General features: G+C 43.6%; 1 protein-coding gene across 2 annotated transcripts in view; it reads left to right on the forward strand.

Annotated features, from left to right (window-relative positions):
• Nucleotides 1-4,289: 4,289 nt before the first annotated feature.
• Nucleotides 4,290-12,509, forward strand: part of C7H2orf88 (chromosome 7 C2orf88 homolog) — a 31,754-nt gene continuing 23,534 nt past the window's right edge. Inside the window, exon 1 of one of the 2 annotated variants that reach the window (XM_053598217.1) lies at nucleotides 4,290-4,392. The gene's annotated coding sequence lies outside the window, so the exon portion shown is untranslated. Of the gene's footprint in view, nucleotides 4,393-4,606; nucleotides 4,894-12,509 lie in introns of those variants that run through there. The other variant, XM_053598216.1, reaches the window with a different exon arrangement.

Here is a 12,509-nt window from a genome sequence, read left to right on the forward strand (position 1 = left end):
CAAGGAGGGTGGATTGCTTGAGCTCAGGAGTTCAAGACCAGCCTGAGCCAGAGTGAGACGCCGTCTCTAAAAATAGCCAGGTGTTGTGGTGGGTGCCTATAGTCCCAATTACTTGGGAGACTGAGGGAAGAGAATCACATGAGCTCAAGACTTTGAGGTTGCTGTGAGCTACGACACCATGGCACTCTACCAAGGGTGATAAAGTGAGACTCTGTCTCCAAAAAAAAAGGAAAGAAAGGAAACATTTTAGGTGATTAGGTGCTTTGGCTACAGAGAGTGTTAAAGAATCAATAAACCATTTCTGCTTCTGAATTTGTAAAGCTTTGCATCCTAATACCCTAGTCTAGGGCCTGACATGAAAACGTGTCTATCACCTACTCAGAGAAGATATCTCAGTCTCTCAGCCAAATCCAAATAAACCTTAGTACATACAAGATTAAGTTCACAGTTTTGAAGAGACCATTTTAGGTTGAACAAACAAGAAAAAGCACATAAGACCTGGAACGGTGAGAAATGTATGTAGGAAATAGCCATGTGTTCTGTATGTTTTCTTTTTTTGCTAGACCAATGGGAAATGAGGAGATAGAAGCTGGAGATGGAAGACATTTCTCATAGGTCATGCCTGTGTGCTATTCTATCAGGGTTCGCAACCCATGATAGCATTTTTTCCATCTCCTCAGTAAGTTCATCTTGTTTGCATTTAAATTTTCCTCTCCCTGTCCAGTTGGCTTTGGCTTCTTTTTCATAACCTGAGATATCTCCTGGGGGTGGGAGCAGGTAGGGAGCAAGCACCATTTCTGTTCTAAGTCTTTTCTGTAATTTTCGTACCTCTCTCTCACATACATTTGTGCTGTAGTCTCCATGTGAATGAACACACACAAACTATTCCATCCACCTCGCCAGTCCTAACCACTTCATGATCAGAAAACAAACAGAGACATATGACTCTCGGATATGCCAGTCAGAGGCCCAGTGGTAGACAAACAAGCCCAGGGCCCAGATCCCTTCTGACAGGGTCACATCATTTCACTACTTAGAGCTCTTTTAGAGGAGGTTCCTTCCACCTCACTGGCATGATCTCCTTTGCTTCTCCCAGAAGTACAAGCTCTCCCTGGTCTGCCTGAAGCGAAAGTGAAAGTTGAAGGTGCTTTTTGTTTAATAAGTAGGGGAACCAGCAAAGGGAGCTGGCTGTCTCCCTCTCTCTGATCTGCCATAACTGGAAGTGGAAGTTTTATGGGGGTTCAGGATGGAAATGGGAATTCCTTACAGGCAAAGGGTATGGAGGTGTCTAGATTTAATTCTATTAACTGCAAGTTTACTACTTGGCATGCAATCCTCAATCCAGCTCAATACATCTTTCCTGTCAACAGCATGGGCTCTGGGATGAGGCTGTTTATGTTCAGATTCCAGTATTTGTGTCCTTATTTACTTTTTAATTTTTACATTCTATAACCTCCTGACAAAAACAAAACCCACTAAACACTTATGATAATTCAGGTACCCTTGCCCTAACCACATTCACCTCAGGCCATCTCTAGGGGCCTTCCTCCTCTCTCTCTCTCTCACTTTCTTAAAAGTTATATCGGCAGGCATGGCAGGAGGCAAGGGTGAAGCTGCTATCTGGCCCACAGTGGGCACAGCACACACTTGTAGATGGCAAGATGATGCAGTAACCAGGCTGGGCTAGTCAAGTGATAGGGAGGAGGGAGATGTGGGCCCAAACCGTGAGCCTGGAGAAGTACGTCCTCCACTGATGAGGCCCAAAGGCCATTTTGTGTCTAGGCAACTTAGGTATGTGTTTGAACACCTTGCTCAGTGAAGGGACAAAAGCGAAGGCCCTGCCCAGTTCTCCCACATTGGGCTGACCCCTCGAGGTAATTAAGGATGGACCAGAGGCAGCCATCCTGCTCCCCTGCTCCTGGACACTGTGCCAAACAGAGCAAGAGGCTAAAAATTGTCCTTGAGGCCTCTCCTGAGGTAGGAATAGGGGCTTCAGTCTTCCTGGGACCAGAGCACACTCAAGTCCTCTCTAGAGAAAGATCTCATCCTTGCCCCTGAAAAGTTCCCCAAATAGTGTTCCAAGGCCTGTGAGCACTGCACAAAAACAAAAGCAATGGGCACCGTGGCTGGAATCCACAAACTCAAGGAAGAACAAGCCCACAGACTTTGATTTATGGTTATCAGGCCCAGATTACAAAATAACTGTGTTTACTGTGTTTCAAGAAAGAAATTATGTGACTGGAAATATATGCAGGAGTGAGAAAACTACATATAATGTAGAAATGGAGGGGAGGGTGAGAATTTAATGTGAATACCGGAAGAAAAAGAGAGTATGGGGGAAGCCAGTAGCAAAAAGGTACTGGCCACGAGTTCTTCCCAGTGAGTAGGGTGCCGGCCTCATATACCGAGGGTGGCAGGTTCAAGCCCAGCCCTGGCTGAACTGCAACCAAAAAATAGCAGGGCATTGTGGCGGGCGCCTGTAGTCCCAGCTGCTCGGGAGGCTGAGGCAGGAGAATCACTGAAGCCCAAGAGTTAGAGGTTGCTGTGAGTCCTGTGACATCATGGCACTCTACTGAAGGCAGTAAAGTGAGACTCTGTCTCTACAAAAAAAAAAAAAAAAAGTTATATCTAGGCTATTTCAAAATCCTATAGTCAGTCTCTGCCACCACCAGTTTGAGCAGCCCTGGGTTCCCACCTCCTCATCTTTGCTCAAGCTCAAGTGTGAGGATGACCCTCAGTATAGGCTGGGGTGGCTGTGAGGAAAGCCAACCTTCCTGATGCCAACTGCAGAGAGTGCCATGTTTCCTGGAGACATCTTCCCTCCGGGGCTTACCATGGCGCCACTTTAGACTCACCTGGTCCTGAGGGAGGCCCAGCAGAGAGAAGATAGGCCTGCCCCAAAAGGGTGGTGATGGGTCTCTGCTGGCTGCAGCCGAAACACCCACCAGCTATCCCTGCCAGACAAGACCTGGGCCTCCCATGCCTGCATGGCAGACCCAGGGTAGTGGAGAAAGGTGTGCACACTGTGCTCCACCTCACCTGCTTCAGGCTTAGATCAGAGGCCACCTGGAACGCTTAGCATGTTCTTGAATGGAGTGGAAGAAAGTAAGGCACGGGTGTATGTGTATTGCTCTTGTGGTAGAGGTCAAGGGCAGGTATCTCACCCATATTTTCTTTCCTTCTGTCCTGGTAACTGGACGCAAAGAATTGGTAAGTGTCTTCCCTGCCTAGAGCACATCAAGGACTGACACAGATCTCTCGGTGTGGAACCTAGAGGTCTCCTAAGGGTGGGGGAGGCTGGACGCTGGGGAAAGGAGTGGGCCAGCAAGTGCCATAAGTAAAGAATTAGGTCTAATTGCCAGTTGACATTCCAATTCCATGAATCACAATAGCATGAAGAAAAATTACACTTCTGGGCTACTGTATTCGTATTTAAAAGTTACCTAAGCTAACTTAAGCATAGGAAAAAAGAATACATGATTTACTTAGAATCTACAAAATTCTGTATAACTTGTGTTTCTTAATTCCTCTGCAGTCTAGGTTCATTCTTTACTCTATGTACCTTCAAGGACCGAAGTCTCATATGTTAGTCTACGGATAGTGAGCATTTTAGGTTCCAGACCCTTCCGTGTTTATTTTCTTGGTTGGACTCTGTGTCCTCCGTCTGTACTGTGAAGGAGTCAAGCGAAGTTATCACTGAGGTCCCTTCAGGCATGAATTTGATTTGGCATTGACTAATCCATTGTAGAAGACAATGAGCACAATGGTTCTTTGTAGTTCTCTGGAGACTTTAGCATTGCTAGGAATCACGCTGGACACATGCAGGCATCACGTGGAGTGTGCGGGAAGTGTAACTGCAGAGTGGCCGTGTTTTGAGGTAGTAGTGTTTAATGCTCTAAAGAACGAGAAAATGGCCTTTAGAAATGTTTTGGTTGAAGGAGAAAGAAATTTGAAAAACATTCTTGAATATTTTCTGATAGAAAAGTACAAAACGGATGAATCATTTAAATGTTTAAGAACTTCAACCACTTTAGTTGTGCATATTTAGGGTGAAAACTAGTTAGGAAGGGCAACACCTTGGCCTAACTCTGCAAAGTGTTGGATTTGACGTCAAAGCAGGTGGGGCTTTTGCCCGGCGGGAGCGGCAGACCCCTTGGCAGGGGAGGCGACGGTGAGAGTGCGGGAGTGCGCCGGCCGCTCTCCCCAGGCCATGCCAGCCGCGGAGAGGCCGTGAGAGCAGCGCCTCCTCTCGCCAGGGCGCAGCGCAGCAGGGCTCGCAGCTCGGGAGGCTCAGCTGAGGGCGAGGGACCAGCGCAGGGAAGTGCTGCGCTCGCGCTCTCGTTGAACTCCGGGGTCTGGTTCCCTCTGCGGAGGCAGCCGCGCACAGGATGGGTACGCAGACCTGCCCCTCTCACGGCCCGGTTCCACCCCGCCCCTGCCTGAGTTGCGATCCCGGCACCCTTCCCCCTCCCGCCCCGCGCCGCCCCAAATTCGCACGCCTCCCGCAGGGGCGCGTCCCGGAGCCAGGCGTCCCTCGATTGCCACCTGCAGGGTCGGCCGGGAGCGGGGCGAGAACCCGCGAAGAGCGCGCGGCGGGGACGGCGGGAGGAGGGGCCGGGAGCCCAGAGCGCCGCCGAAGGACGCCCCGTCCTCTGAATGCTGCCTCCCGCCGGCGAGGAGTCGCTGCTGCCCTTGCAGCGGGACTGCACTTTGCCCTCGCCCGGCCCCAGCTTCTGCCCACCCTGACGCCGGCAATCCCCCTCCAGTGCGGTGCCGGCTCCGGGAGCTGCCATCCGCCCAGGGCCTGACGCCCGGAGAGCGCCGGCTGCTGCCTTGGACCCGGCGGCTGTCCGGACCTGCGGTGCGAGCACAGCTGCCCGGGCGATGTGTTGCGTAAGTGAACACCTGGGAGTGGGCGACCGAACGGGGGCGTCTGTCTGTGGGTCTCTGCTGGTCACCTGTGCCTTTTTTTTTTTTTTTTCCAATGGTAGAAACCCGTAAGTTACAGGACGCTTTAATTAAAGCAGACATTTCTCGGCCAGCTGTTTTGGCTAAAGCCTCTCATCACCGTCCCCCTAACTGAGGAGTGTTAGTCCCTACTCCTCCCATCTTGTTCTGAGCCCCCACGTTTTAACGGTATTTTATTATGAGTTGCAATTTCATCCTGTTTCATACCTGGAGAATGAATGGAGATTTTCAGGTAAAAGATTTGCTCGTGAACATTTTATTTGCGTGCCAAGCTGTCAGAATTGTGCTCTGAAAGGCTATGATTTGCAAAGTTATTAGCTCTGGTGCTCGTCGGAGCTGTGGGAGGCTGAATCTTTAGGTGAAATAATGCAAAGAAGAAAAAAAGCGTAGATGGGTAAGCTCCTCAGCCATTAGCCCACGGCTCTGAGAAGCAAAGCAGAACAGTTGAATTGTTTCTCTTGTGTCTCTGGTCTGCGACCGACACCCCCACCCCAGACTTTATAGAAGTGGGTTTAAAAAATTATAAACTAGTAAATCTTCTCATGGAAAACTCCATCTTTTTAGAATCTGGCATACATCGTATTTATCTTAGGGAAATTTTAAGATAAGAATTTAGAGGAATAGGGTGGCGCCTGTGGCTCAGTCACCAGGACGCCGGCCCCGTATGCCGAGGGTGGCGGGTTCAGGCCCAGCCCCGGCCAAACTGCAAAACCAAAAATAGCCGGGTGTTGTGGCGGGCGCCTGTAGTCCCAGCTACTCGGGAGGCTGAGGCAGGAGAATCGCTTAAGCCCAGGAGTTGGAGGTTGCTGTCAGCTGCGTGAGGCCACGGCACTCTACCGAGGGCCATAAAGTGAGACTGTCTCTACAAAAAAAAAAAAAAAAAAAGAATTTAGAGGAATAAGGAATCTACTTTTATTATGATGAGGTGTATCTCACACCAAGATCAACAGTTGGGTGTTCCTTTTTTCCTTTGGATAGGGTTGTTTTCAAGTACCTGACAGTTATCATAAATAGATGGGAGATAACATTGAACATTCAAGCAGAATAGTCTGGAAAAATAACGTCAGTTCTTAAGTTTGCCAACATTATAAAAATTACTTATTTAGGCCTACAACCTTACAGGAAACAGGTACTTTAAAATCATAGACCAACCTCCAGTCTACTTTGATATCTCCTGTACAGCATTCCTGAAAGACCACCTGTGTTTTGATTGAACACTTAAGTGGCAGGGAGCTTGCTGCACTTTGAGGATTCCTCCTCTGTTTTAGCAAGTCCTTGTTTACAGCAAACTGACAGCTGCTTCGTTGTACCTTTCTTATATTGTCCATTTTGCCAGTAGCCCTCCAACTTGTGAAATTACAAGCAGGATTTTTTTGCAGAAAAGGTTTAAAACTTGGGTGGCACCTGTGGCTCAAAGGAGTAGGGTGCCGGCCCCATATGCTGGAGGTGGTAGGTTCAAACCCAGCCCTGGCCAAAAACTGCAAAAAAAAAAAAACCCCCAAAGATTTAAAACTTTTCAGAGTCTGAAAAGGGTCTATGACCAAGAAATGGTTAAGAAATGAAAAGTATGAAGCAACACAAACGATTTTTATCGTCTTTTCTTGACAGCCTTTCAGATCCTTGAGCCACTATTTCTTCATCTGTAAAACGGAAATAATATATTTGTATTGGTACCTAGAAGTCAGTAAATGTTAGTTGTCTTCAATAAATAAAAGTTTTATGTTTCCTTCCTTGCCTAAGACACTTCTTTGTGCTAAAAAGCCTTAAACCAAAATTTAATTTAATAAATTAGTCTAAGCAGAACAGTGAAGAAGGCAATGAGTTCTTACCTTCAAACAAAATCATCTCTTGTTTAATTGGCTTTTGTAGTGAACATACCAAAGTTGACTGAAATGCTTTTCTATCGAGGTAGGCATTATTAATTTTTTATTATATAATTAAGCATGTCTTGAATCTGAGCTTTTTATTTCCTGTTGGCTTGTATTATTACCTAAAGCCTCCCCCCAACTTCCAGTTCGTTAGATTTGTTTTAATTTTGATTGTGACATACATCATGTTAACTCTACTTTCTAGTCTTGTGTCACCTGCACATTTGCTGAATTTATTCACCATTCAAGTTACAAATAATATATGGGACAGATCGTTTTGCTTTGATGGTGGCACAGCTAGAAGCCTGTGGCACAGTAGAAATGGCCCTGGATTTTTGGAGCCTAGTTGTGGAGCTGGCCCTGACACCTACTAGCTTTGAGACCTTGAGAAACTTCTTTTCTCAAGGAGGTTAGTAACATCCTTGATGAGGACAAGGTTAGTAGCATCTACCTCTTGGAGTGGTTGTTAAAATTCAAGGTAACTAAAGTGCCAAATATAATACTGGTTGGAAATCTAGCTGGCCCTCAGTAGGTATTGCTCAAATTAATGATTAACTAGCTTAGCCCTGTCTTTCTTATTTATCAAATGATTCTAGTCCAAATGATCAGTTCTCTCCATAAGGACATTGTGAGAAGATTTTTAAGCGTTAAAAATAAAGATCTTGAGCCTTCCCTGATCTACCACAGAATTAAATGACATTAGTTTTAAAAAATAACTGATTCTTGGTGAACTGCTAGTTCCTAGAATTGTTCCCTGTTTAATGATAAAGTCTTGGATTTTGCCAACAATTGATGTTACTGGTCTGTAAAGCCTAGGAATTCTAATTCTTCTCTTTGGTTTTGAATGTTAAAAATAAAATAAAAACATTGGGAGGGTTAAAAATCTCTAGCCTCTTGAGACTGCACCCGTCTCCAAGTTTTTCTGGAGGTTGTTAGTCTTTCTGTACTGATGTCTGCAGTTTCTCTTGATACCCCACATGTAATTCACCATAACGTGAAGAGATGGATTCTTTAAAGCAACCTCTTCTGCTTGTATTTTAGTTCATTCTTAATGAAGTTTCTATCCTTTCTAGCTTGAAGATAATTTGCTTTTAAGAAAGCAAAACAGTTGCTGAGCAGTTCTGTTTTCTTTCTCTAATTAATTAATATACCATCTGCCCTTGGATTTGAAAATTTTCTAACTAGAACCTCTTTCATATAGTGGGTATACTATAAAGCACATGCACCAAGTCAGTGGTAAAGAAGTAAAACCACTAATGGTATCATAATGTTGGAAGTTTTGGCAGTAGTAAATAGCACTAGTGAGTGATATGGGAAGAGCATTGTATTTTAAGAATTAATTTATTCGTTGTAAAATTAAGGATGTATCACAAGAGGCTGAAGGTGATAAAAATTAGTGAAGCTGAATAGTGCCAGACCCAAGGGAATAACAAACCTGTGAACTAAGGGGTTCAGACCAGCTTAAGGGAATTCTAGGTCAGAACAGTTTAAACACTGCATTAGTCGAACAAAAACACTGGCTAAGACACTATTGTAAATTTGTGGCCTTTGCATTTAAATGCCCTGAAAGAGGCAATATACCATGTAAGTTTTACTGTTTTATCCCCAACATGCAGACACATGGATATTTGATAAATAGCCAAACTTTAATAAGCATTCTAAGTGCTTTGGTGTAGAGAATTGTTCTGTGCAAAATAATAAAAGAAAAAAATGACTTCTGCTTGGGTGGCGCTTGTGGCTCAGTGAGTAGGGCGCCAGTCCCATATGCCAGAGGTGGCAGGTTCAAACCCAGCCCCGGCCAAAAAAAAAAAAAAATGACTTCTGCCCTCGAGGAATATCTAATCCTATTTGGGGAGATAGCATTTATAAATTAAACAGACTAGACATCAGTTCAAGAGAAGAATTCCGAGTAAGAGTTGAAAGTATTCTAGAAAATCTGCATGGAAGAGATGGGGCTTTCCCTGTCCTGGAAGATAGCACTTTGGTTAAAGTAGGGAAGAGGGATGAGGGTGCTGGGTAGAGATAAGGGGAGGGGGCTGCTGAAGGAGCTAGGGCTAGAAGGAGGAAACAAGAATGGCTGTGGCAAGGACACTCGCTTGACAGAAAAGGAAATTTCTATGGATTAGTGAAAAATGAAGTCCAATGGGTAAAAACAGGGCTTTAAAAATGTTTAAATTAAGTATACTGCTTCTCTTTCTGAACTGTTGTACCATCAGCCTCAGAATGGAAACCCTACAATAGCTCCTTACGAAAAGAAGTGTTGTACGCTCATATATGAGTATGTATCATGAAAGAATTGTTAAACTTTAAATAGCAAAACTTTATGAATTCTTGGTCCATTGGCCTCGAGTCTGAGTAGAACACTGTGTTCTTCCACATCTCTTCCACAGAGTAATGGTTCTTTTCAGTGCTCCAAATGACATACTACTGCCTAGAATTCAATTCAGTGCACACACTTAACACTTATTATTTGTGTCTCCTACACTTATTATTTGTGTCTCCTACATGTTCTAAAATATGTGAAGAGGTTTTACTATGTAATATAAAGACTAAAATTGAATTTTTATGGGAACAAATAAGTCCTTTCTCTACCCTCTTGGGTTCAATATTTGGGGCCTTTGAATCAAACTGATGAAAGAGTAATGGGATAAATAAAACATTAAATTAGATATGTATGTACAGTAGTTTGCAAAAGAAATGTGATTCATGGAGATGGTTAGAATTTGAGTTTTAATACCACTTTAACAAAGGGTGAAAAAGTGTGGAGAGGGTCTAGATCAGATTTTCTTAACTAGTCGACCAGAAGTGACTTTCATTTTCCTGTGAGGATTTATTCTTTGGTGTTAGAGAACTGTTGCAGATTAAAGTTCTATATCCATGGTCATAAATAGGAGTGGCCAGGTGAGGCCACACTGTATGCAGAGTAAAGTTCAGAAGGACTGGAGGAAATGCCTCCTTGTGGATATTTTTCCCCTTCACCTGCAGGTCCTGGTGAATGAGATGAAGTATTGATATCTGACTTAAGAAAGCGATCACCTGATTCTAACTTGTCAAAATCTATGTGACAATTGGCGCTCTTTAGATTATACTACTTTCTTTAATTATGATCTTAAGATGTAACAATTAAAGCACTTCAGATAATTAATAATTTGATCTTAGTAGGTTTAGGAGACAATCTGGAGAAATAAGGAAATAACACAGAACATCTCCCATGTTCCAAGTTAGTTCTGAATGCTTTTCATATAGAATTTCACTTAATTTTCATGATACAAAAGTAGAAGTAGAGCCCAGTTTAAAGACAAAATCATACCACAAAACTCTATCTAGGTTTATAAGAATCTCAGACATGGTCCTTTTGCTTATTGGTGCTATCTTCCCCACCTCTCCATTGGGAAACTTTTGGCCCCCAGTGTGAGGCCATGAAGAGTCGTCCTGAGGCTGCCCTGGTGGGGAGAAGCTGCACACTGTGTGTGTTCTGTGTGCCCAGGACGAAGCCAGCTACTGAGTTCCTAAGTACCCAGTGTAGTGTTCTTTGGTGACCTTCAGACTGATCAAAGTCATATTTACAGTATTTTCTAGCTTTTACTTTTTGGTGGCAGAGAAAGAATGTTAAATTTAAACTGAGTCCACTTGTGTTTCCCTGTTTAACTGGTGTCATTTGACTGAGTTTAGTCCAGTCAATGATTCTCAAGGTTCCCAGTACAAAGACCTCCATTTAATGTCCAATTTTCATAGAGCTCTCCAAAAAAAGTATATTCTTAATATTCATCATTTGAGAACAAAAAAATGACAAACACATGATCAGGAACTTGGTTATATATTTTTTAATGAACTCAGTTATTTTTTCAATGAATTGGCATTTTTATTGATCACACCTACACTGAAATTTGGAAGATATTGTATATATATGCCTAAGATTTTTGTAAGACTGTAACATGGTTTTGTAATGTAGAGATTAGCATAAATTCAAGATAGGGCTTATTTTAAGCCATAACTTGAGATACAAAGTGTAGCAGCCCATATAGCCTATGGCCAGGAGGAGTGAGAATTGTAAGAAATACCTGTATAGCTCAATAATGGAACACCTTGGTGGAGAGGGCATAGAGAAGGATTTGGCTTTCCTAACAAGCCTGAGATCTCATGAGATGAGAGCATTGGTGAATTGGCAGTGATTTGGCATGAGATCAGCCTTATATTAGGCTGGAGGAGAAGGCAGTCAGGAGCATGCACATTCTATCACGGACCCGCTTACTCTGACTCTGTCTCCTTTCCTGCCTGCAGAACACCAGCACGGCGTCTCTCTGCTGAAGGTTACCAAGCTCTGCTAAAGACTAAGATCTATCTATTTTAAGAAGACTGCTTTACTCTAAGACATTCTCGCTCTCTCTCCAGCTAAAGTAGGTAGTCCTCAGGCACCTAAGAGAAACTTTACCTGAGCAAGGTAACTTAGTGGTTCACGTCCAGAACCTAGTTAAGCTGGCCTAAGACCTGACCAGTCCCGGGCCCTGACAAGTGGTGTCAGAAGTGAGATGTGACACAACGTCTTAGAAAACCGTATAAAGTCTTATGACATAAAATGGTAGTAAAATAAACCACTTCTGTTAATCCAGTATTTAAAATGGACTTTCAGGGATTTAGCAGCCTGTTTGTTTACAGAGAAGAGTCTAGAAGTTGTTTTTGTTTGTTTTGTTAGAGCTTTGTGTTCAGGCCTCGCTCATATCCAAGTTGTGACATTTTGTGTTTCTTTCCCTGGCATTGTGCCCAGGAGCTTACTCCTTTTGATGGCATTGCACACAGGATGAAGAACCACAGCTCCAGAATGAACTTCAAAATGATGGACCACAGGCAGTCACATTTTCTCTTTGAAGGAACCAACAGAAGGGCCAGTAGTTGCTGGACCTTTCCTGAGGGGAATGTCAGGGTTGTGGCCTGCCACACTTGATATACTTGGTGCTTCGAGGCTTCAGCCAACACTGAAGGGGCTGAAGAACAGGGGCTTAAGCCCCTTTATGTGTGACTGTGTGATGTGTACGTGTCTATGCATTGGGATTCAGGGGAAAGAGGGAGTGGGAGGAAAGGCACTGTTAGATTTTATTATTTTTAGGGGCAGTGGCATGAACAATTGGCCACCTCAGCTAGTAGGACAAAGATAAAACAAAGACCCTCTATACTACTTATAACCTGAATAAGTTCTCATCTTGCTCTTTCTCTCTCTTTTTTTATTTTATTTCATTAAGTAAATTTTGAAAGACATAGGTCTTGAACGTATGCCCTCAACATGGCCTGGCTGGATGGTTAAGGGATGTTCTCACTGATAGCTCTTTTATGTATCTTGAGGTTATATGCTAAGGTATAAAATATGTTGATTTAAATACTTTTGAGAAACCTTATTTATTTAAACATTTTATATTTTTATTATCAGCAAGTTAAAATGATAAGAAAGCCAAAACGCTTTTCCCGGTTAACATACAGCATTAAATGTATCATACCTTCAGCTGATGGCCACAGTAACTTCCCACTGACAGATGAATATTAGACTGAAAATTAACTTAGGGTCAGGTGTGGTGGCTCATACCTATAATCCTACCACTCTGGGAGGCCCAGGTGAAAAGATCACTTGAGTTCAGGGGTTCAAGACCAGTCTGAGTAAGAGTGAGACCCCCTCACTACTAA

The sequence above is a fragment of the Nycticebus coucang genome, chromosome 7 (assembly GCF_027406575.1).
Source record: "Nycticebus coucang isolate mNycCou1 chromosome 7, mNycCou1.pri, whole genome shotgun sequence".
Classification (NCBI taxonomy): domain Eukaryota; kingdom Metazoa; phylum Chordata; class Mammalia; order Primates; family Lorisidae; genus Nycticebus; species Nycticebus coucang.